Source organism: Sciurus carolinensis, chromosome 9, assembly GCF_902686445.1.
Source record: "Sciurus carolinensis chromosome 9, mSciCar1.2, whole genome shotgun sequence".
Lineage (NCBI taxonomy): Eukaryota > Metazoa > Chordata > Mammalia > Rodentia > Sciuridae > Sciurus > Sciurus carolinensis.
This window is the reverse complement of record NC_062221.1, coordinates 47,386,530-47,410,942: the sequence shown is the minus strand read 5'-3', so window position 1 is coordinate 47,410,942 and position 24,413 is coordinate 47,386,530.

Here is a 24,413-nt window from a genome sequence, read left to right as displayed (position 1 = left end):
GAGATGAAAGGTACTCCCTTGCCTCATTTCAGCAAGGAAGTTTTAGATTAACTTTGTTACTAACTTGGCTAGTTTGTGACAATAAAGAATGATGTATGGAGAAGTGAGATGTTTCAGCTGTTCACTGTCAACTTTCATATGTCAGGATTGCATATTTAAAATATGCATATATTTAAAAAATTCTCCATAAAGGTAGTATTTATTCAGCAATCATGATGTTATTCAGAATAATGACCCTATATTTAATATGTAAATTAAATATACATATAGTAATTATTCTATATTTCAAAAGTCCAGTTTTGGAAAAACCTTGTCATAGTCCATGATTCTAGGCAATGTGCAAACTCAATGACTATTCTAAAGTTATGAGCAGATGGAGGATTAAGACTCAGAGACTCTGATCCCCCAGTTTGCACTGTATGCCACACTTCTGTCTGATCGTAAGAGTGGAGCCCGAAATATGGGCAAAGGAGTTTGTATTTAAAGCATTCTCCGGAATCTCGGCATGTTAAGATGACTAATATCCAGTTTCCTATGTGGTAACAGCTTAGTATCTTGAAATCTAAAATCATCCCAAAACCATAACGAAACTGAATAGCAACAGGTTCTTCTCAGAACAATAATCATGTTGTATTATTCAATGGATACTCATGCTAACCACTATCAATAATAGATCATTTGCCAACTCCTGGGCAATCTAATAGACTCAGATCCTTTATGAATGAGAAAATAGAGGCTCAGAGATTTTTAGGATCATGCCCAAGTCATGCAAAAGAGTCAGGAATGAACTAGATCTGTATTTTTTCAATATCTCATGATGTTTTGCCACATCACACTGTTATTCAAACTAAGAGGGAATATTATAGTTCAGTTTAGCAATCCCAGAATACCCCAGCCAGTAGTCACCTAAAGTTTATTGCCCTCTGTGTTTTTTTTTTATTGTAAACAAATGGGATACATGTTGTTTCTCTATTTGTACATGGAGTCAAGGCATACCATTTGTGTAATCATAAATTTACATAGGGTAATGTTGTTTGATTCATTCTGTTATTCCCCCCCACCCCTCCCACCCCTCTTTTCCCTCTATACAGTCCTTCCTTCCTCCATTCTTACCACCCTCCTTATCCCTAACCCTAAACCCAACCCTAACCCTAACGCTAACCCCTCCCACCCCCCATTATATGTCCTCATCCGCTTATCAGTGAGATCATTTGTCCTTATAGTTTTTTGAGATTGGCTTATCTCACTTAGCATGATATTCTCCAATTTCATCCATTTGCCTGCAAATGCCATAATTTTATCATTCTTCATGGCAGAGTAATATTCCATTGTATATATATGCCACAGTTTCTTTATCCATTCATCAACTGAAGGGCATCTAGGTTGCCCTCTGTGTTTATAGTTCAGATTTTAATGCCAGGCTTATACGGTGGCTCCATGGTATTGAAGACTTGGGCTCTTTCCATGCTGTTACTTTGCTGTCATAGTCTAGGTTGTCTGTCACAGGGTTCATGAAGGTTATCATCATGCCTGCCTTCCAGCCTGTGGAAAGTGGGCAGGGAAGTGGAAGAGGGAGGGGCCTCTGCTCCCAATCACCTTAACTCATAAGCTATGACCTGACCTCACCCTTTGAACATGCTTAGTTGCAAAGAAAGATGGGAAAAGCAGGTATTCTTCTGTATATCTGTCACATTAGATGAAACCAGGAGGTTTCATTGCTATGGAAAGAAGTTAGTTATTGAAAGTACATGAGAGACTGTCACAGGGACTTTTCATATAATGGTGTCTACTGGCTTCATTTTAGTGAGGATCTAAGGTTCAGAGAGGTGTTGTGAATTAACAAGCTTACAAATAATTTGGTAGCACAGCAAGTTCTAACAACCATCTCCTGACCTCCAGGTCTGTGCTTTACCTTACCACTTGGCTGTACACATTCATTACTGCTGGTGAAAAAGAAACAATTCTGACCACTTTGGGAAGCTGACTCTGAATTATGTTCATTAACATAGAAGACATTCCAAAAGTACCCCAAAGATATTTTGTGTTCTCCCTTCCATGAGTTAATTTGAAAAATGCATATAAATATATCTATGTACCTAGAATAATTTTTTTTGAAAAGAGATTTTTAAAATGCATTTCTTCATGGCTGTAGAAATGTAGCATGGGGGAATTTAGCACAATTTTCTTATGGTCAGACAGTGAGAATTAATTCTGGAATTTATTACGCTGTGCATTTCACTTGGATTGCCTGACAGATCACTGGAGTCTAATTTTAATTAAAAAGTATGGTGCATCATTACCTAATAATCTGTAGCCTCATACTGTCATGCAATTTTTGGAAAGCAAGAGAAAATTGAAATCATTCTTGGATAGTGAAAATGTTTTTGTTCTCTGCCCGTGGGCCAATTCAAAATTTACTTCAGATTCTTGAAATATCCATGCTTTGTGAGCACGCTGATTAAGAAAAAAATTTAATTTATTGTGATACATCATCAACTCAGTGAAAAACTGACCCCAGAAGGAGTGGTTGAATAGACAAGAGACTGTGCAGGCATAGTAAGCAAAACCAAGTTGAATGGGACAGTTCTCCACTCCCAGGGGCTCTGATTCATTGAAGCATCTCTTGTTTGGTTTTGTCTGATGCCTTCTAGAACAATACTTTCTATAGATATCATGCTTTATGCTTTATAAAGTGCTTTCCTGTCTGAGATGTAGTAATTGCATCAGAAAAATGATCCATTGATAAAGGAGGAAGGGGCAATGTTTGCATTTATGCAGATAAGAAAATGAGTTATAAGAAGTTATTATGAGATATGTTGATCCTATTAAAAGGAGCAAGAGGAAGTGTTATAGTCAACTATGAATTTGGCATTTGACTTTTGGGATAGGTACAAATGTGTGTTCCTGGGATAGAGGGACAGGAACTGATGATGTTGGAATCATCCCTTGATTCTGTCCCAGAAAATTGAAACAATGTGCACTCTTAGCGACTGAGGGCTTCAACAGCTACGCTTTTATTCTCTGCGTGAATTTCCCCCCTTTTTTTTTAAATTTGAGAAGTTTAATGCTGGAAGACCACAGTATCCTTGCTAAGTTTTACTTTTCTGCTCTTTCTTTCAATTATCTTCTTTTACCATGCCCCCAAATCGTACAGTCTACTATTTCTTGTTATGGGACCGTGTCTCTGCACTCTCATAATTGTTCCATTTTCTGCTTGGTTTAAGAATCCCACTTTGTCTTCTTCCTGTCTCCTGTTGAAAAGCCTGCCCATGATCAGGCGATGTAGATTATTCACAGATATAGACAGATGGACACAGACACAGGCTAGACATACAGTTGGCTGCTTGGCTGTCTACCTCTTTGCATGGAAGGCCACAGTCCATGTGTCAGGTGGTCAATATAAGATTTTCCCTTTGTCATATGGTGAAGAAAAGGAAATTTGCCCTCTGCCTTTTAGAACATTCATTTTGGTCTCCCAAAATGTCAAATTTAGGTAGATCCATGAAACTTAGCAAATTCTGTTTCCAACACTCAGGGTATCAATTTGCTAATATTTTGGCTTTGTAGTGACTGGGGCTGACACTTATAACTTTTTTTGCTTTATCCTTAGTCTTCTGTGGCATGATAGTTCAATACTATCAGACTAAAAGGAGAAAACTTGAGAAACGTTTAATTTTTGTTTCTGTCCTTCAGTGTAGAATGTTTTTAAGTCTTAGCCAGGTATGACTGGAGTTCAACCTTCAGGAGGAACATCCTTCACCATGGAAGTTATTGGTCTACACAGATGAAAAAATAAAATGGTTTTATTCTCTAATCATCTTTTGAAAAGATGTGAACATGGAGAAAAGGTAGATAGCATAGAAAGTTATCAATTTGACTCAATTTCACAAAATCTAACTGGACATTTGCTGTTTCTCCAGCAAATGTGCCTGGGGCCCTGAAAGCCCATGTTTTTGCTGGTGACTTCACTTACGTACCTTTGAGATAAAAATCAGTGTTCCACTCTCTGCTGCTCCACAGGAGCTTGAGGAGCTGACCTTGTCTGATAAGGAGGTTTCCCAGACAACAGCTGGTATTTGGGATGAGCACTCATGTGCTTTCCTGAGCACTTTTATAAAGGAAACTTCAAATGCCATTGTATAAGCAGAGGAGAAATAGAGCAGCTGCAAACTCTTCCCATCCCCTCCAAAGTACTCAATAAATAATGCTGACCACAAAATTAAGTCATAGACTAGGTCACATTGCTTAGTCTTTGTATGTCTAAATAACTATATCTGGATATTTTAAAACTTTTTTTTTTATGAGGATTCAATTTGTTGGCTTTGCTCTGAATACACCACAGAAAGGAGCAACTCTTACTTCAATGAATGTAACTTGCTGATACTTTTGCAAAATGAGAGAAAGAAATTATAATTGAAAGTTTTCTTGGAAGTTGGAGTTACCCCCCTCCTTCATATTGGAGATTAAAAGATTTAAGGACTTTGGAAAGGTAAAGTCTGACATTTCATCTCCAAATATGAAGTAAGAAGAATAACCCAAACAGTAGCACACAGTAAGGGTTACTTGTAGTGGGCTCTTCCTTAAAAAACAAAAAACCAAAATAACAGCAAGAAATTTTATGTGTTGCTATTAAAACAGGATAAACCCTGAAATAACTTTTGCTGTCTCCATATTGTATCATAAAATCATAAATACAGGGTTTTGCAATAAAAGGCAACATAATTCTATCTTTTATTGTTTTGGTAAATTTATGGGTAGAGAGTGGCAAATTTCACGGAATGATTGCACATCACTTTAAATTTTGTTCAATGATTTTCCCTCTTTATTTCTCAGTTCCTGTCCTATCTGATCAGCTAGTCTATTACACATTTCTACAGATGCTTTGCAATGTGTGATCTAACAGAAGTGCATGATTTACTTCTAATGATTCTAAGGAAGTCTGAGAAAAAACCAAGACAGAATCAGGAAGCAAGACTGCAAATCTCATATGTTGGAAATCACTTAATATTTCTGAATTTTTGTTTCCTAATCTATAGAATAATGGTCTTGAATATAAAAGCATTGATGAAAATTCTCTTCTTAAAGCATAAATGGGGAAAGCTACATTGAAGATGCCATCCATGTCTTACCACTTGCATGTAAAAGAAAAGGGCAGAACAAATTTATTCCAAGAGAAACTTCAGCTTTGAGGTCCCAGAATAATAGCTTTGAAATCTTAGTGTGCCCAAGAATCTATTTCCTGAGGAAATTATTAAAAATCACATCCTTCTAGGGCACACTGCCAAGATTTTGATTCATGAGGTCTGCTCTGAGGTTTCATCTTTAGCACATGCCCATACGGGTCTGATACAGATGATCCTGGGACCTGCTTCTGGGAATCATTGCCTTAAAGGCTATGTAGCTATGGGTGATTAGGGTAAGCACCCACAAGCTCTAAGTTGATAAGAACCAATGTTTTTCCCAAGTTTCCTGAAGCTCAGCAGATTTTGAGCTTAGTCAATAATTGACTAAATTTCTGCTGAGTGTGCTTTTGGATAAAGTTTAACTCCTGGATGTAGGTCTAGCCTGAGAGGCAGTATTTATTTTCTAGTTCTGGTGAAGTTCAAGTCATCTGGTGATTTCTTTCAGGAGAAGTCTAGTTCTATCATTCCTTAGTATGTGATATGAGGTAAACTATCTTCCCATGTGGATCACTGTTTCTTCTCTCTAAAATGAGGGTGGGATAATATATTTTTCTCAGGTTCATTATGGACAAGTTCATTAAGGACATGGTTCATGATGGACTCGTAAGAGAATACATACACAGCAGGGGCAGAGGGTAATGATGCAGAATAAATGCTACTATTATTTTTAATGACAACAGTGAGGCACATTTGCTTTGGTAATCCATTTTTAAGGCAACTTATCCTTAAATTTTCAACTTGTTCTTTAAGTATCTATTATTTATTGCTTGCCATGAATAAAGCACTCTGAGGTGGTGGGGGGTTGGGTTATGTGGACAATAGAAGGTAAATTTCAAGACAAGTAAAATTTTATTTGGCCTTAAGGGGATGTGCATGCTGGTTGTGGGAGGCAGACACCAACCAAAGCTTACTGAGTCTCTCTAACAGGTATTCCCCTTGAGAAAACACTTCCTATGGCCGACTGCTCAATATCTTTGTGAAACATACAGGAATCACTACCTGGATTACAGATGTAGGCTATGCAGATAATTATTCCTGAAAGAAATAATTTGTTTCCGTGTCTTTCAGAAGTCACTGGTGGAGGGGGAAAATTATTAAAATAAGGTTAAGTAGATCTGGGTTTTATGATGCCTGCAAAAATCTGCAACCCAGAGATAAAGAATTCCCATTTTATTGTGAAGAGATACAGCAACAGCTGAAGAGTAGACACAGTTCCTTCAGTTAGAAACAGCGGTCTTCAGGGAGGAAAGAGGGGACGCAGAACCTTGCTGTTTGCCACAGCGCCTGCCTGCTTCATTAGCAATGGGCAACATCGTACTTCTAATTAAGAAGTCATTTAAAATAATTTGCAAAAAGCAGGGATATGTCAAGTGTGGAAGGTTCCTCATGGAGGAGCACTTCAGGGCTAATGATGATGAGACTGACAGCAGTTGGGGGACCCCAGAATCTTACTCTGGCAACTTGAAAGTGCACCTAATTAGCACCTGTGGTTCTGTTAAAAATAAAATAAAGAAACCAGTATAGGGTCCAGGGCCAGGTAATTTTCAATGACAAAAAGCCTTCCTGGGTTACAGGAATGCTGTTATTCAAAATAAACTAATCAATAACAGAGGTAAATTCTATTAACAGAGAAATGAATACCTCCACTGAAATTGCAAAGATTAATAGCTCAGAACGCAAAGGAAGCTGCCAGATTCCCAGAGTCATTTGAATCAATAGCAGGCATTCTCTAAGACCAACTTGAATTTTGCTATTTTGACTTGTTAAGGAAGATACCCTAGTACGTACAATAAAGAAGGTGACAGTGGTCTATTCTTCAGTTTTGCCTCATTGAGAGGTCCTGTGATTCAGAGGAACCCCTGTTCAAATTTTTAATTTGCCATTTACTAAACGAATAATACCAACTCTTCTTTAAACTCAGCTAAGCCTCATCGTCCTCATCTGTATAATGGAAATATTAGAGCTTTTGTGAGAATTGGTTTTGATATAGTAATACTAAAAAAAAAAAATGAAAGTCATAATTTCTTATGTTTTCCAACCCTGGGGATTCATTCACTCACAAATATTTATTTTATCAAAAATGTTCTTTGAGTACATCTCATATTCCAGGTTCTGGATAGGTCATGGGTAGCTTTGTCATAAACATCTGTACAATTTCATTCCTAGGTGATAATCAATGGATATATGTGCAAAGGAAGACAACTCTCTTGATTTTTAATATTTACTCCAGGAAGACACCATTTCTTCAACCAGTGAACTGCTGACGTTTTTCAAAATATGACAAATACACTATGTTGGACAATCCCAAATAACTCTTGAAAGGGTGGGGAATAGGTTTCTCCCCAAAGAAAAAACCTTTGTCAACAGTGAGGCTGTTGACCTGAATGTGTCACAGACTCTAAGGAGTTCTCCAGGGAGAATTCCCAATGGTCAGTTGTGCATCTCTTGTTGGAATTGTGTCTACTTGCTATTTGCAGCAAAAGTTCGTTTGGATTTCTATAATAGATATTGACTTAAAACTCAGACTCTAAACATCACACCATCGTTGGAATTATCCAGGGCAGGAGCTCTATTCTGATTTTTACCTGAGTGGAAGGACTTGAAACACAGAATGACTAACTCAATATGTAGTACTCTTGCTAATTGTCCAGGTGTTATGGTTTGGATACGTGGTGTCTTCCGGAAGCTCCTGTGTTAATGCAGAAATGTTCAGAGATGAAATGATTGGAGTGTGAAAGCTGTAACGTAAACAGTCAATCCTAGTTTGAATGAACTGACTGGGTGGTAACTGCAGGCAGGTGGGATGTGGCTATAGGAGGAGGGTCACTAGGAATGTGTCCCAGAAGTGTGCATCTGCACTGCAGCCCCTCCCTGGCTCTCTATTTCCTGGCCACTGTGAGGTGAGCAGAATTCCTCCCCTCCCTGCTGCAACCCTTCCACCATGGTGTTCTGCCTCACTTTGGGCCCAGAGCAATGGAGTCTGCCAACCATGAACTGAACCTCTGAAACTGTGAGCCAAAATAATCTTTTCCTCCTTTAAGTTGTCCTCCTCAGGCATTTTGGTCATAGGGTTGAAAACTAACACACTTGGTCAATTAGAAAACTCAGGTATGTGTAGGTCTAATTTCCCCAAGAATAAGTGGGAAGAGTTTTAAGTTTCAATTATGAGGTTCTTGGACATCTAAGGACTCACGTTGTCCGTGTTGATCTTATATGGACACCACTCAACAGCAGATCTCAAACTTCAGTTACACCAGCATCACCTGGAAGGTTTGTTAAGACACAGATTTCTTCTGATCAGCCTCCAGTGTTTCCCATGCATTGGGGTGTGAGTGGGGCCTGAGAATATTCATTCCAGCACATTTGCAGTCGAGGGTGATGCTGCTGGTTTGGAGGCCACACTGTGAGAACCACTGGATAGGAGAAAGCCAATTTAATTTTTGTCAGATGCTGCAATTACATGAGCACCAGCCAGTACTTGTATAATAGTTGATAGCAAAATACCTTCCCATATCATTTCATTTTATTCTCCCAGTAACCCTGGGAGGTAGGTATTATTAGTTCTGATTTATAGATGAGAACTGTACTGTAACCATTTCTGATTTTTCTCTCTTAATAGGCTGTGAGTTCTTTGAGACCAGATTTCATATCATATTCAATTTTGTATCCTCAACACATAGCAGGGTGTCTGGCAATAAATGTTTGTAGAATGAATAGAGGGATTTTCTCTAAGTCACAGGGAGTTTGCGGTAGAGCCCAGTTTTGAACCTGAACTCCTTAAATCTTAGTCTTGTGGTTTTCTACTCGTGGGTACACAAATCGAAAAGCAAATTTGCTCTCATACTTGGGAAAAGGCAGGGTTAGGGTTTTTCTGTTTTATTCTGAAATCCCAGTTTAAAACACAGCTAGCCAAGGTGATTAAGATTTGTTTTGAACCACACTGTTAACCACCAAAATATAACCTGTCAGTCATGTCTTATACTTTTATTCTTTTCTCTTTCATCATGTCTGCTTTACTAAGTGTGGGCAGTCTTCACGTTGCATGGTAGTTTAGGAGAGTAAAATGAATTGTGCAAGATACAAATATAAAATGTGATCTTAATAATCAATGGGAAAGTTACTTGACTTTAAATTTTTTTTGCCAAACATTAGACTGTCTCATATCTATTATAAATGTTTATAGAAATGGAGAAAGTAAGCCAAAATTCATTTGTGCATCATAATTTAGAACACTAGAAGCATTGGGGAGTAAAATGTTTTATTTCTTTGTAAATAACTTGTCAAGTATAGTTGTTTGACAGAGTTGTCAAGTATACTGCTTGTTGGCCTTTGACTTGCCATTTAACTTATATATGGAGTGATCATCTTTTCTATACCTTGGAAAATTGGTATATTTCTTTTAAGTCTGAATCATCTTCCAAAACTTTATCCTTCACACATTCAATATTGTAAAATATCTCTGATATTAATGTAAATTCTTTTACATATAATGAACTTTTAATGTAATTTTTTTTCTGTCACTACTTCCTTTGAGGCATCTTTTCAACGTAACCACTTTCCTCATTTATCTTGATAAATTCACCCCAAGTTTCTCCAGTTGTACATCTAAAGTCTCTTGAATGGTCTCAGTGTCAGTATTCCCATAGTTGATTATTTCTTCTATATCTCTTTGGAATCTGCGTCTAAGTTTCACAATAGCATCTTTATCTGAGCTTTAGCTTCACCAGATATCTTAACATTATTAATCAATTCGTGCAAATTTATAAAACAATGAAAATAACCTTTATGGGAAATTAAAGGTTCTTTTTCAATCTCTTTTAACTACTAGTTTTCTTTCAAAGTGGTAACTTACTTCATTTCTTTTTTTTTTAAATGGGAAAAATATTTTATTTTATTTTTTACAGACTGTATTTTGATTCACCATACACAAATGGGGTACATCATTTCATTTCTATGGTTGTACATGATATAGATTCATATCATTCATGTTATCATACATGTACATAGAATAATGATGTCTGTCTCATTCCACCATTTTTCATAACCCCTCGCTCTCATTTCCTTCTATGTAACCTAAAGTTCCCTATTCTTCTGTCATCCTCCACCCTCCCACCCCCATTATATATCATTATCCACTTATCAGGGAAAACATTTAGCCTTTGGTTTTTTGGACTTATTTCACTTAGCATGATATTCTCCAATTCCGTCCATTTATCTGCAAATGCCATATTTTTCTTCTTCTTTATGGCTGAACAATATTCCATTGTGTATCTATACCACAATTTCTTTATCCATTCATCTGTTGAAGGGCATCTAGGTTGGTTCCACAATCTAGCTATTGTGAATTGAACTGCTATAAACATTGATGTGGCTATGTTACTGTAGTATGCTAATTTTAAGTCCTTTGGGTATAAACTGAGGAATGGGATAACTGGGTCAAAAGGTAGGTCCATTACAAGCTTTCTGAGGATTCTCCACATTGCTTTCTGAGTGGTTGCACCAATTTGTAACTCCACCAGCAATGTAAAAGTGTACCTTTCCCTCCACATCCACGCCAACATCTAGTGCTGGCAATATAGCTCATCACGTAGAGTGCCTGCCTAGCAAGCTCGAGACCCAGGTTCGAGTCCGCAGCACTGTTAGTTGTGGAAATAACAAACAAACAAATGAAACCATGCCAACATCTCTTATTGTTTCATTTCTTTGGCCTGAATGCTGGCCAGATTGATTGGGATTTGTTTTTGATAACAGTTTTTGATCCCAAACAGATATAGATGCTCCATTTGAAGCATAAGTAACTTTCTATTTCCTGTGCAATTTTTTTTCCTGTGCAATTTAAAATTAAAAGATGTTGAAGTGACTTGACCTGGTTTTCATATTAATTGGAAGTTTTCAATATGGGTCATACCGTACCTTCTTGAAGGCCTTGGACTTGTTCTATCTTCTCCAACATTTTCATATCTTCCTGTCACGTAAGGTTTTACTTCACTTTTGGTTTCTCTGCTGCACTTTCATCTTTGTCAGTCAATTAGTTCTTTTGATTATCCATTTTTATATAATGTCATAGGGTTTATCACATTGTAGACAAGGAGGCAACACAACGACATGATTTCCTGTCTGTGTATGAACCAAATAACAGATGGGACTTGATGAACAACTGACAGACTGTGAAAGAAGTTTTGTAGTTATTCACTGTTCATGATGCACATGGGTTTCTATGTAGTGATTTGTGGATGGAAGACTTAGCAATCAAGTTTGTACTTTATGTAATACTCATAGCTAATGCACTGTGTTTGAAGTTTGAGCTGTATTATTGGGATATTGGTATTATTTAACAAAACCATGGTAAGTGAATTTAGTGCATATTATAAATGTGCAAGATGATGACAACCTATGACTAGAAAAAGTTTATCCTCATGTCAAGATGAAAAATATTTGCATAATTTCAAAGCGACCCACTGTCAAAATAGTGTCCAAAAATATCTTCTAACTTGTTTAAAGAAACAATTTTCTTTTGCCTCCAGATGGACTGATTAAATTAAGAAAATCAGAGATACATATTCCAACTTGGTTAAAAATATGTATACAGATATATATATATATATATATATATACATATACATATATATATATATATATATATATAGAGAGAGAGAGAGAGAGAGAGAGAGAGAGAGAGAGGTTCATAAAATGTTTTTTAAAAAATCCAGTGCAACTTAAATCGACCTGTAGAGATAAGTTTTAAAAGTTAGAAAGAATATACAATGACTATGCTAAGATTTGAGTTTTGTGCCATTCTAATCTTCTTGCCATGATGTTTGATCCTTGACTATTTCAAGGGTATAAATAAAAAGGACAACATTCTTAGCCAGCATGGTAAGCTAGGCTTTCTGATGCAGGGAAAATTTAAATTGGTTTAAAAAATCATTGGTTTATTAAGTTGATGATTTTGGCCTTTTATCCAAGCAACAATTTTTTTTAATGGTGTTATGAATGGCTATAATTGAATAGCTGCAGTGGTTTTTAGGAATTTATTCATTTATTCACTACCTAAAACAGTGCTTGCCACATAATTGACACTCAATAAACACATTTTATCAAACCCATACCAGATCATAGGAATATGAGGAAATAGAGAAACCATCTTTGTGAACACAGAGTGAGGATTTTCTATATCATGATTTTCTGATGCATCTATAATGTTATTCAATGACAATATGAATGAAATTTCTAAACAATTTAGTGCCTGCAGAATACTATCAACTCTATTAGACCTTTGCTGACATTAATTCTATGGTCATCTGAAGCTAGGATTGGGGATACATGTTCTACTTTCTAAGTGGTTCTAAGTGACACATTTTTGCAGGCTGTTGGATAAGGATCTGTGTTCCTCTTCACCAGACATCTCTCTGGGGTCACTTGGGTGTCTTTACTATGTGGCTTCTGGCTAGCCCCAGAGATTCAACCAAGGAGTCATGACTGAAGCTGGAGTGGTCAGCATGCCTAGCTTTGAAAACCACACATTGTCACCTCTTCAATCACAAAAAGCCAGTCGTGACTCTACAAAGGAGGACACTGCAGAAGAAATTAATACAGGAGGGATGTGTATATAAGAGATATGAACCATGAGCAGTCCATTTTTTAGGCGAGTAAATTGAGCCGTGACTAATGAATGGTACAGCTGAGATTTCAAAGTACACATTCAGGCTCCAGAATTCACGCTCTTAACCATCATGCCATTGGGTAAATTACACTTTAATATTTGCCATCATTATTTTAGGTACTTTTTCATATGTCCTTTTGCTTATGATCTCTTCATTAGATTTTCTTGACCCACTTATTGTTCCTATAGCAGCAGTACCACATTGTTTTTATTACTATAGTTTTATAGTAAGTTTTTATATCAGGCACAATTTCTTCGTTCTTTTCAAAGAAATTCCTAGCTCTTCTTGGATTGCTGTACTTCTACAAACCCTTGAGAATAGTATGTAATATTCCATAAGAAATCTCATTGATGTTTTGTGTGGAGTTGCACTGAATTTGTAGATAAACCTGAGAAGAATTGATGTCTTCAAGATATTTATTTTGACTTCCTTCCCTCAACTATTGGTGTGTGTGTGTATGTGTGTGTGTGTGTGTGTGTGTGTATGTGTGTATATATATATATATATATATATATATATATATATATATGTCTATTTGTTTATTTAAGATTGTACATGGCTAGTTTTGCTTTCCTTTTGTCGTCATTCAATCTTGGGGAAATTTTTTTTGTGACTTTAGTTCTTTGCTTGTCCTAGTTCCTCAGCTTGGAAAGAAGTTTTGTCCCATTTATATCTCATAATATGGTACCAGTACTTCTTGGAAAATTCCTGTCATTTTTGCTTTTCTATTTGTTATAGCCCTGTACATCCTCAAAATATCCTGAGACCATTTCAACTTCCTGTTTGTTGTATCTACCAACCCCAAGGTCCCTTCTTACCTCTGTAGATTTTGGGGACTTTAAGTATGTTTGTCTGGTCTGCACGGAGGAAGAGCTGGATGGAGAGGATAGAGGAGACGAGAAGACTATGTTGAGAACAGTTGGACATATGGGTGAAGAGGCAGCAGAAAATAGAGCTGATGGGTGCCAAGTCAGTGACAGCTGCCAGGAAGGTTTATTTGGGTGCACACTGTAAGTCTCTTTTACCCTCAGGGCCTATACTTATCACATTTCCCACTCTAACCTCTCTTCAGTCTCCTTGGGTGACCAGTGTTCCCTGGAGAAACCAAGACTTCATGTCCACATATCTATTTTGCAATATGAAAGCACATTTCTTTTGGGTTCATTCTATATGAACAATCTAATTGTTCCTTACTCTATTGACTAACCGTTGTGATCAGTACAAATTTCTTATTTACGATAAAATCTAATAAGAAACCCAGCTGTTGTGTGGAGGGGTATCTCTTTAGGGTGACTTTAATACTATAGGTACTTAGTAATCATAGGGGTTCCTAGAGGAAGGTATTTAATTAATGGCATCTCAGTGAACTGAAACAAGCTTTTAAAACTTCAGAAAAATCTCTTTGAACTCTTAAATCTATTTCATTATTTATCATATATAGGAATTTATGAATGGAAGGGGGCCATGCACTCAAAAGGTATGTGTATTTTAATCTTAATTTCACTTGGGTTCTGATCTTAACAAGGCCATTTAAAAAATACATGTTAGTAATGAAATTTAAAAAGCCTGGAAGAACCCTGTGGAGTTCCAGGAGCATAGTCTTTGCAGGCTAAATTTCTCATAAAACTCTAATGCTGAAACTGGGAAAGGCACTGAGAACAGAGCTGATAGAAGAGGAAAGTCCTCGCAGCATAAAGTGAGCCCATTGCTGTTCAGTACTTACTGGCACAACAGAGACACAGGACACAAACCTTCCTCAGTATGTGTCAAGACTCATTTTGAGCCACACTGTTCTTCAAATACTCGATTGGTGATCAAATCTGTAGGCAGACAAGTGGCTATTTTAGAAAAGGACAATTTTTGTGTGTTTTTGGGACTATTTTCTGAGTTTCTTAGTTTTTTTTTTTGACAGCAATTCTTTTTAATTCTTTAGCTTCTTTCTCCCCATTTAGCTTATATCCTTAGGTGCTACCATGTAAGATAAAAAGATGAAATAAAGAAACAATTCCCAATTTAATGATGTGGTTGGATAGTTGGTATCAAAAGGAACTGAAACTTCAACACAGCTTTTAACTGTGCCTTTCATAAATTTGTGTGTTTGGGAGCAGAGATGAAGTTCATTCTGTGCAAATCGTATCTTTTCTCTTTTTCCCATTTAATAGAGAAGATAACCAAAGAATAGACAGTCTGCTGGGGATTATCTGCAGTTTCAAACTTTTTGTTTGAAAATTTTTTCCCCTTCTTGAATTTAGAGATTTTACTTCTGAGGGTCCTAATGAGATGAATGAGTTAGTTATCTTCAGGCTGCAGGTATCTGCAGGTAATGTAGGCTGAAATGGGGCTTAGCCTTGTCTACTGGTGTATGCACAGGAACCAGGGACCAACCTAGAAACTAGGATCTCATCATTTTAAGTGGAATGCCACTGCGAGACATTAAATACATACTGTGGTGTGGTTAGCTTTTTTTCATTCTGGAAACTCATCCTCATTGCTTCCCTTATCTCCTTTAGAAAAAAAAAAAAAAGATTCCATGATTCATTGCTAGGACATAGTTCATAGTACCACAGACACATGATTTGTTTTCTTCCTTCCTTCCAAAAGGAGCAGAAAGAAAGACAAGAAAGGAAATAAAGGACAAAATGCCCAAATGCATTATGAGAAAACTGGTGGAGGACCAACTTCATGATCAGTGAAAGATCTGCTTTCTGTTAATGCTACACAGTTGTTTAATTTCTAGTTCTCACCATCCTCTTATGCAGACTTAGGATTTTAAATTAAAATTCTTTCGATTGTAAAACTGCATGGTATCTTAAAGTCTTCTCGGCTTCTCTTCAATCCTCTCCCACAACAAAGATCTTTCAAGTGTAATCTGTGGGTTAGCAGAATGGACATTGCCCTGGAGCTTATGAGACATGTAGAATGTCAGGTCTTGCCCAAGATCTTCATGATTGAAATCTACATTTAACTGAGTTCCCTGGGGGATTCATGTTGTTTTTGCAGTCTGAAAAGGTGCTCTGTGGAAAGTCTGTAATTACCTTTTTTTAAGGTTTAAAAACAAACATTAATCAATCAATCAAAATACCTCATGTAGGAATGAGATTGACTTATCCTGAGGTCTGTTCTGTATTGTAGAATCTTTGGACTTTGGGAAAAATTTTGAGTGCGTGTAAATATTCAGTATATCCCATCACAGATTGTTCTCTAAGTAGCCAGAGGACATTTAGAAGGGCTGTTAGATTTAAGATCCATGTACCACCTCAGTGAATGTACATTAAGGCTGGACTCTTATTATGTGGTTCGTTTGTTTTCCTTGAAGCACCACCAAGTACACATGTCAGGCTCACGTTAATCATGTCCTCCCTTTATGGTACATCACATTTATGAAGCACTTTTATGCCTTCTGTTTTTCACAGTATTCCAGGGCCGGCACCAGGGCAGGCATCATTTTCCCTACTTCAAGAAGGACGTCTTTGAGGCTCAGAGAAGCTAAATAATTGACTGGAAGTCTCTACCTCCAAGCCCAAGGCTCCTCCCACCTCAAGGCTGCCACGCCTTATACAGACAGCCCAGACTTTTATAGGATCTGTTTTTCCTATCGGACTTGGTAAGATCCCTTTTCACACGGTAGCCAGATTTCATGCCTACTTTAAAGATCTGAGACAAAGAGAATCCAAAGACCAAATTAGGGCTCCTGGGATTCCCAGGCACCTGGGTTGCTCCATGGCGCCTCATGTTTATGTGTAATATGCAGAGAACAGAGATCTTAAGCACATCTGGACTCCTACCTGGACTTCCCCAGGAATTCCCTGAGTTCCTACACTTTACTCTGCAGCTTCAGAGCTTGCAGTGAGGAACATGCCAACTTTCACCTCTCAACTTGCTTTTCTTTTATCTTCTTTCATATTATGAAACATGATTCCCTCCTACCTCTGGTTCTTTCCTAGGTCTACATATTTAACTTGTTTGAAGAAGCTAAATCAATATTTGGTACCCACTCATCAGTCTGTGAATACAAATATATTTCCAGATCTTTCTCCATATAGGATTCTGTAGGGGGGTCTAAATACTTGTGAACAAGAAGAGGAGCACACAGAGCTTCTTCCTAATCCTGTGCATGCCGCACTGGCTGGTGTTCAGGTCTGCTCTTCTGAGCTCATGCAGTGTGTGCTGGGCAGAGCAGCTGGAGAGTGGTCAATTAAAGTGTCTGTTGGCAAGATGTTGAAAGGTGAATCATTAGCAGGTTTGCTGATCTTTTGACCTGCAATCCCCTAAAAACTGATTAGAAGGCTATTTTTGGTCTGATTTGCCTTCATTTAGGCATATATTTCATGCTTCTTGCATTATGATAATTTGGCATGTCCAGCTAATGAATCTGTCGACATATTAGAGTGGAGTTGAAGTAGGAAGGCTATGTCAAGTTTTTGTAGTCATAATAAAACAGCAAAGATGCTCTTTGAGTTAGTATGAGAGCCTGTGGCTGTCATAATAGGTTTTCCCAAGGGAAAATTCGTGGAATTCCTGCCACACCTTAGGGAGTACTATGACAATCAGAACTACTGAATGATCCCGACACTTGATTTTGTGACAAGATATTTTTTGTGGCACACTTGATGTTCCTCTAAATGAAATGTAGATCCTCTCTGGCAAATCAGTCTTCCTTCAAGAGAGGTGTGGACAAAGGCAGGCAAATTCTGTTGTAACTTTCATTACGTGTATGACCCTGAGATTCAGCAATTTGTGAATAATATGGCTTAATTACCTGCGTCAGAGAGAGACATTCCTTCCTTGGTACACAGTGGGCATTCTGGAAATGTTGCCTGATTAATGATGTAGTTTGTTTCTGGGGTTGTGTTTTGGAGAAGAATTTAATTAGCAGGGAATGTGCTAAAGTTAATAAAAATGTGCAAATGTTCATAAAAATTACAGGAAGCTAGGTCATTTTGGGACATCACTTGAAGCAGTGAGTAGAAGATATTTGGTTTAGGACCCTATAGGTAAACTTGTTTTAAATCAGTGCTAGTAAGATATCCATACACGATGAACCAGTAAGAGTGAGGTTCCTCTGTCTTCTTCTGAAGACCAAGAGCTGTTGAGTGAGTACAAGGGAAAATTTGTTATTCTTAGGCAGAATTTTCTTGAAGAATCCCACTTCCCACCACCATCGTTCTCTAGATATGTTAGAAGACTATGGATATGTTGAAGTTAACACTTTTTTTTTTTTTTAACTATGGTCAATTTAAGTCTCTACTATCATTTACAGGGCCCACTATAATCTAGTATTTTCTTGCTTTGCAGCCTACTCTTGTACATTCCATCTACTGACTTATTCATTCATTGGTACACAAGCTGCTTTTCAACTACTCCAGTAGTTTTTAAATTTTCTGGAAAAAGGAAGATTCAGGATGAGTATAAGTATTCCCCAGGGTGAAGGACAAAGAGAAACTTGTGCTTGTGTTCATGTTCCTTATGGAGAGTCTGAACTGGGAGGTCACTCTTAAGAAGCATGGGGGCATATTTCAAGGTAATCAGGGCCCAGAAAAAGGAGGGCAGAAGGCAGAAAGGAGTGTGGTGCTGAGTGGTACTTAACCTGCTGTCCTAATTCAACTCTCATGAAGGAGCCAATGATGTCCACAAGATTACCATGGGAGTGTGATAAGATGTTTTAAGCATGACTTTTTTTTTTTAATTAGTACATTATAATTATACTTAGTAGTAGAAATTTTTGTTACATATTGCTACATGCACACGATAAAAAAGTAGAATTTGGTCAGTTTCTTTCCCTGCTATGTCCTCTTTTCTTCCCCTCTGCCCCCCCCCCCCCCCCGTTTCCTTCCTGTATTCTACTGGCCTTTCTTTTATTTTCATTAGATGCCCACACCATGTCTTTTGTTTCATTTTTTTTTTTCTTTCTAGCTTCCATGAGAGAAAACATATGACCATTGATTTTCTGAGTTTGGGTTATTTCACTTCACATAATGCTTTCAAGTTCCATTAATTTTCCTGTAAATGATACAATTTTGTTCTTCTTTATGGTTGAATAGAACTGCAATGTGCACATTTTCTGTATCTATTCATCCATTGATGTGCACCTAGACTGATCCTATAATTTGATAATTGTGAATTGTGCTGCTATAAACATGGGTACACATGTTTACAGTATATAGTATGCTGATTTTAATTCTTTAGGATAAATACTGAGGAGTGAGTACAGCTGGTTCATATGGTGGTTCCATTTGTATTTTTTCTTTAAAAAAATGTCTCTTAGTTCATTTTCCCATTTACTTATTGGGTTATTTGATTTTTTTTGGCATTAAGTTTTTGAGTTCTTTATATATTCTGAATCTTAATCTTTTGTTGAAAGAATAGTTAGTAAAGATTTCCTCCCATTCTCTAGCCTTTCTTTCTTGCCCTTGTTTCTTTGCTGTGCAGAAGTTTTTCAATTTGATGCCATACCATTTATTAATTCTTGATATTATTTCTTGAGCTTTAGGAGTGTTACTGATGAACTTGTCGCCTGTACCTGTATTTTGGAGTGTTGCCCCTATGTTTTCTTCTAGCATTTGCAAAGTTTCTGGTCTAATTCTTGGGTCTTTGATCCTTTCTTTTTTTTTTTTTTTTCCTTTCTTTTTTTGATCCATTTTTGAGTGTACTTTTGTGCTAGGTGAGAGATGGATCCATTCTCATTTTTCTACATAGGAATAACCAATTTGTTAAAAATATCTGTCTAGAATGAAGGCACTGTGGATGTTGTAGAGGAAAAAGGAGTGGGAGGGGGTGGGGATGGAAAAACAGTAGAATGAAACAGGGAGTATGTATATGTATGATTACATGAATGGTGTGAATCTTCATTGTGTACAACCATAGAAATGAAAAGTTGTACTCCCATATGTGTATAATCAAAATGTGTTTGTAAAATCAAAATGTGTTTGTAAAAATAAAAAAATATTTTAATTAAAAAAAGGAGTGTCTTCTCCAACATAGGTTTTTAGTGCCTTTGTCAAGATTCAGATGGAGGTATCTGCATGGGTTTGTCTCTGTCTTCTGTTCCATTGTTCTGTGTCTGTGCAGTTTTTGAGGTCTGTGGTATGATTTAAAGTTGGGTATTGTGATGCCAACATGGCTGTTTTTGCTTAGAATTGATAAGTGTGACATTTCATAAGTGCTCTGATAATCCTAATTTTCTTAAGGTGGTTGGCCTGGCAAATTTCTTCAGAGTTGTTTCTTGAAATTGTAAGACAACAAAATACACTGCTTTGCTGTAAATGTGAAGTTTGTGACTGAAAATGTCACAACACACAACTTTGTGCATAGCAATTTGGTAATATGTATCAAAAACTCAGTTTTATCCCATTGCTCCTTACAAGTGTACCTCTGAGACTAAACCTTAATTTTAATAAAAATGTAGAAATATTTGTATTTGTTGATGTTCATTATCACATTATTATGGATATAAATGGAAAACAATTTAAGTGTCCAGCAGCAAAAAAAAAAAAAAAAAAAAAAAAAAGATTATACCATGTGTGGTGTATCTACAGGATGAAGTATTATGCAAACATTGAAAATCATGCTTTCAGGAAATTGTTAATAAGATTAAAAAATGGTGATTATGTTGAAAAATCCCAATTTTATCATAAAAATGCAAGGTAGCCCACTAAATATTAATGGTAATGCCTAGAAATTTGTTACCAATTATGTCCTGGATATTGTGCTAAGAGATTTATACACACTAGCCTCAAAACCTTTTGGGTAGGTACATTGTCTTTTACTGGTACTTGTGGGTTATCCAAGGTTTAGTCTTACTTTTAACATTCTCATAGATTAATACTTAGGTGGAGCTGGAATTTGCCCTTTTTCTTTCCAAGTAAAGCAAACGACCTCCTCACCCATCTGTTCATTCTTCATATTTATTCATGACTGCAATAAATAAGTCATCTTGAAGGAAAAATTCTGATTATTTTACCCTATGTTTCCCAATTTGTTGGGGATATGGACACAAATGCTTTTCTAACTCTTAATCCTAAGCTCTTAACCATGACTGTTCACTATATCTCTAGGTGATAGTGTTGTTTGTCCTTTTTTTCTCCTGTGTCAAAGTTTTGGTGGTTTTTATTTCTTCTTGATGTTATTCTGTATTTCCGAAATCAATTAACATACATTGGATAATAATAGGAGACAGGATGTGTATGAAGGCAATGGTGGTGGTGGTTTCCAATAAATAAATCACTATTTTTATTTTTTAAAGAATGCTTTGACCATGACAGCTATGCCCTATAGGACTGGGAGAGTGGTGTTGAACTTGTCACCAAGGGAGGGGGGGCACAAGGAATCCTCTGGAGACAGCAGCTAATGGAAGCCATACATAGTTCACTGGAGCAATGGCAGGAACTGTCCTGACCAGTTCCATTACTGACAAAGCCTGAAGCTTCAGGGAGCCTTTCACAGGAGTACTCCCTGGAAACCGTGGAAGGCAAGCACCACGGGAGAGCACGCATTGTGTTAGATTAAGGAGGCTCATCAAATGAAAAAAGGTAGAGTTCACCTGTGTCTCCACCTACCCCCATTTCTATGAGTCTCTGTATCTTTCTTGTCCTCTGAAAGAAGGTCACCTTCCTTCAAGTTTAGTTCCTTGGCAGTATTTGCACTCTCAGATATGCAGGGATTTAAAAAAATCATCCCAAATTACCCTTCCAGTTTCAATTCTTTGTTGTATTCTATAAATATTTACTAAATGTATTCCAATATGTCATCAATACTCAGAGATGTTATGTTCTAAATATCTTGTAGATCTGTTTATTGCTTTCCATTTCAAACTAGTCCCTCTAGTCCAAGTCACCTTCGATGGGATGTTGTGTTAGTGTCCTAATCAATCTCCCTGTGTTCAAGGACACCACTTCCTTCACCTATCATTCCTTCCCTGAGCGTACTACAGCAGAGAAGTCATTTTAAAGCACAAATTCGATTATTTGGTTATGTGTTTGCAGTGCTCTTACAATGAAGAACAACCTTCTTGTTTTACAGGACCTCTTGTGGGGCCTGGCTCTGCTCTCTCTCTCTGCTCTCTGCTCTAGCATTCTCCTCTGTTCTCTCTTCTGTTTTCAAGAGACTTCACAGAACACTTATGCTGTTCTCCCCACTAACAAAAGGGCCTGTGTCTGAAGTGTTCCTCTCCTGGAACATTAGTTCTCACTGTTCCTTCAAAGTTCAGCTCAACAGCCACCTTCTTAGAGCAATCCAATCTTTTCTTCCTAAAACATTTTGCCTTTATCGTAGTTCATTATCTTCTTTATCTCTCCCAAGTACTCCCAACATAACAATCATCCTAGTTTTATTTTGATATTGTTTCAATATAGTGTAGTTATTTGGTTAATGTAAGTTTTTCATGCTAGTTGATAAGCTCTCTGGGGGCAAGGGTTATACATGTCTTTTGCATGTCTAGCGTATGTTCCAGGACTCATTAGACATGCAATATGTGTCAGATGAAGTAACAGATGCCTACTCTGAAGCAGACATTATAGTTGGTGCTATTAATGAAACCTGAACAAGGAATGATAACTGCTCCCACAAGTTCACAGTCTACGTGAGAGACTGTAAATTAATGAGTTGTTCTAGTTGAACATGATGTACGTTGAGAATAAGTTGGGAACCAGGTGATGGTTATGGAGAAGTTGCTTGATAGGAGCTTTGAAGTACAAGAAGGATTTGAAGAGGAAAAGGCCTGGAAGGGGATAGCAGTGGTGGGAGAGGGGCAGGACCCACAGAAGGGACAACTCAAGAAACCTGTGCAAATCAGGTTCCAGAGAAGGGATAATGTACCCATCCATATTGTTTGAGGTAAAATGCAAAGTAATTTCCAATAGCAAAAAGATTTTATTCTGAATCTTATATCTGGCATTGATCTGTTAAATTATTCTTGAGAGAAATTGAGTATCTTTCCAGGAAAAAACTAATGTTTTTCAAATGCCAAGAATTCCAGGGAGAGCTTGAACTTCACTCTTCAATTCTTGGGTGTTATGCTAAGTGAGATAAGCCAATCCCCCAAAACCAAAGGCTGAATGATCTCTCTCATAAGCAGAAGATGATACATAATGAGGGGTGAGAGGGAGGCAAGAATGGAGGAAGGATGGATTGTATAGAGGAAAAAGAGGGTAAGTGGGTGCGGGGAAGGAAAAATAACAGAATGAGACAAACATCATTACCCTATGTATGTGTATGATTACACAAATTGTGTGATTCTATTTCTTATACGACCAGAGAAACAACAGTTGTACCCCATTTGTTTATGATGAATCAAAATAAATAAATTAAAAAATAATTTAAAAAAAGAATAATCAGGGGCTGGGGATATGGCTCAGTTGGTAGAGTGCTTACCTCTCAAGCACAAGGCCCTGGGTCCTGGGTTTGATCCCCAACACCGCACAAAAAAAAAAAAATTCAGGCATTTGGTGCATTTTGCATAGGAAAAAAAATGTTCTTTATGTACTTCTTTTGTATAATTGGAGTTTCATCCTCAAAATACATATTGATTTCCAGGTCAACAAATCTTTATCATTCTCACAATGAATTGCCCCCTCAATTCTATAAATTGCTAGAGGTAATTGGAAACTGCACTGACTTTTATTTATTAAGCTTGGTCTGCAAAAAGTAAGATCTACCATCTCTAATCTTTAACTCCCACACCTTGTCCTCAGCTTCAACATCATATGCAATTTCAAATAAAATACACTTTTTCCAGTATTGGTATTATATATTCAGGGAGCATGGCTCCTGCTTCCTACATTTTGTGAGGTGGTTAAAGGCACAGACTAAAACCAGAATTCCAAGATCAAAAGTCTGACTCTACTGCTTATATATGGGGAGAACTTAGGCAAGTTACTTAAACTCTCGGTGCTTCAGTTTGCATTGTTTTTAGAGTGGGAAAACAATCTTACCACATAGGATCGTTATGAGGATTAAATAAATTAGTATACATAAGTTTCTTAGAAGAAATAACTTTAGTTATAAATATTTAAGTAAGCAAAAGCTTTTGTCAAATTTGAAAGGTTATGGATATCCCCACAAATAAATTCAAGTGAGAATAAGTGTCATTTATATTTGTAATATTTTAATGAATTTTAGGTTGAGAAATCCTCTAAAAAGTTATTGAAAAAGGTCACAAGATTGAGTTCAAGGATCTCATGGTTTGAAGGGATAGCTACTGGGGTGAGGATTGGGCAGGAGCAGAGGGAATAGCAGCCCTTCTTAGAAATGTTAGCATGGTGGAAATTCATGAGTGAATCTCATGTGGGCAGTGGTCAAAATTGCAGGGTTCTGATTGTGCATTGCCTGTATGTGCAGGCCATCACAATGCAGACACACTGTGTACCAGTTATGTACCAAGCACTGCAAGGGACTCGAGAGACTAGGGCATGGTGCTCGGATGCATGACTCATAATTTGGTGACGGCAGTTGGCGTGGGGAGGAATCTAACAGTACACACATGAAAGTCCTAAGCCACATATATTGCGTTAAGTGTTAAACTATGGTTAAAAGCAGTTGGCTGAAAGAGTAATTCCAAGTAGCAGGAATG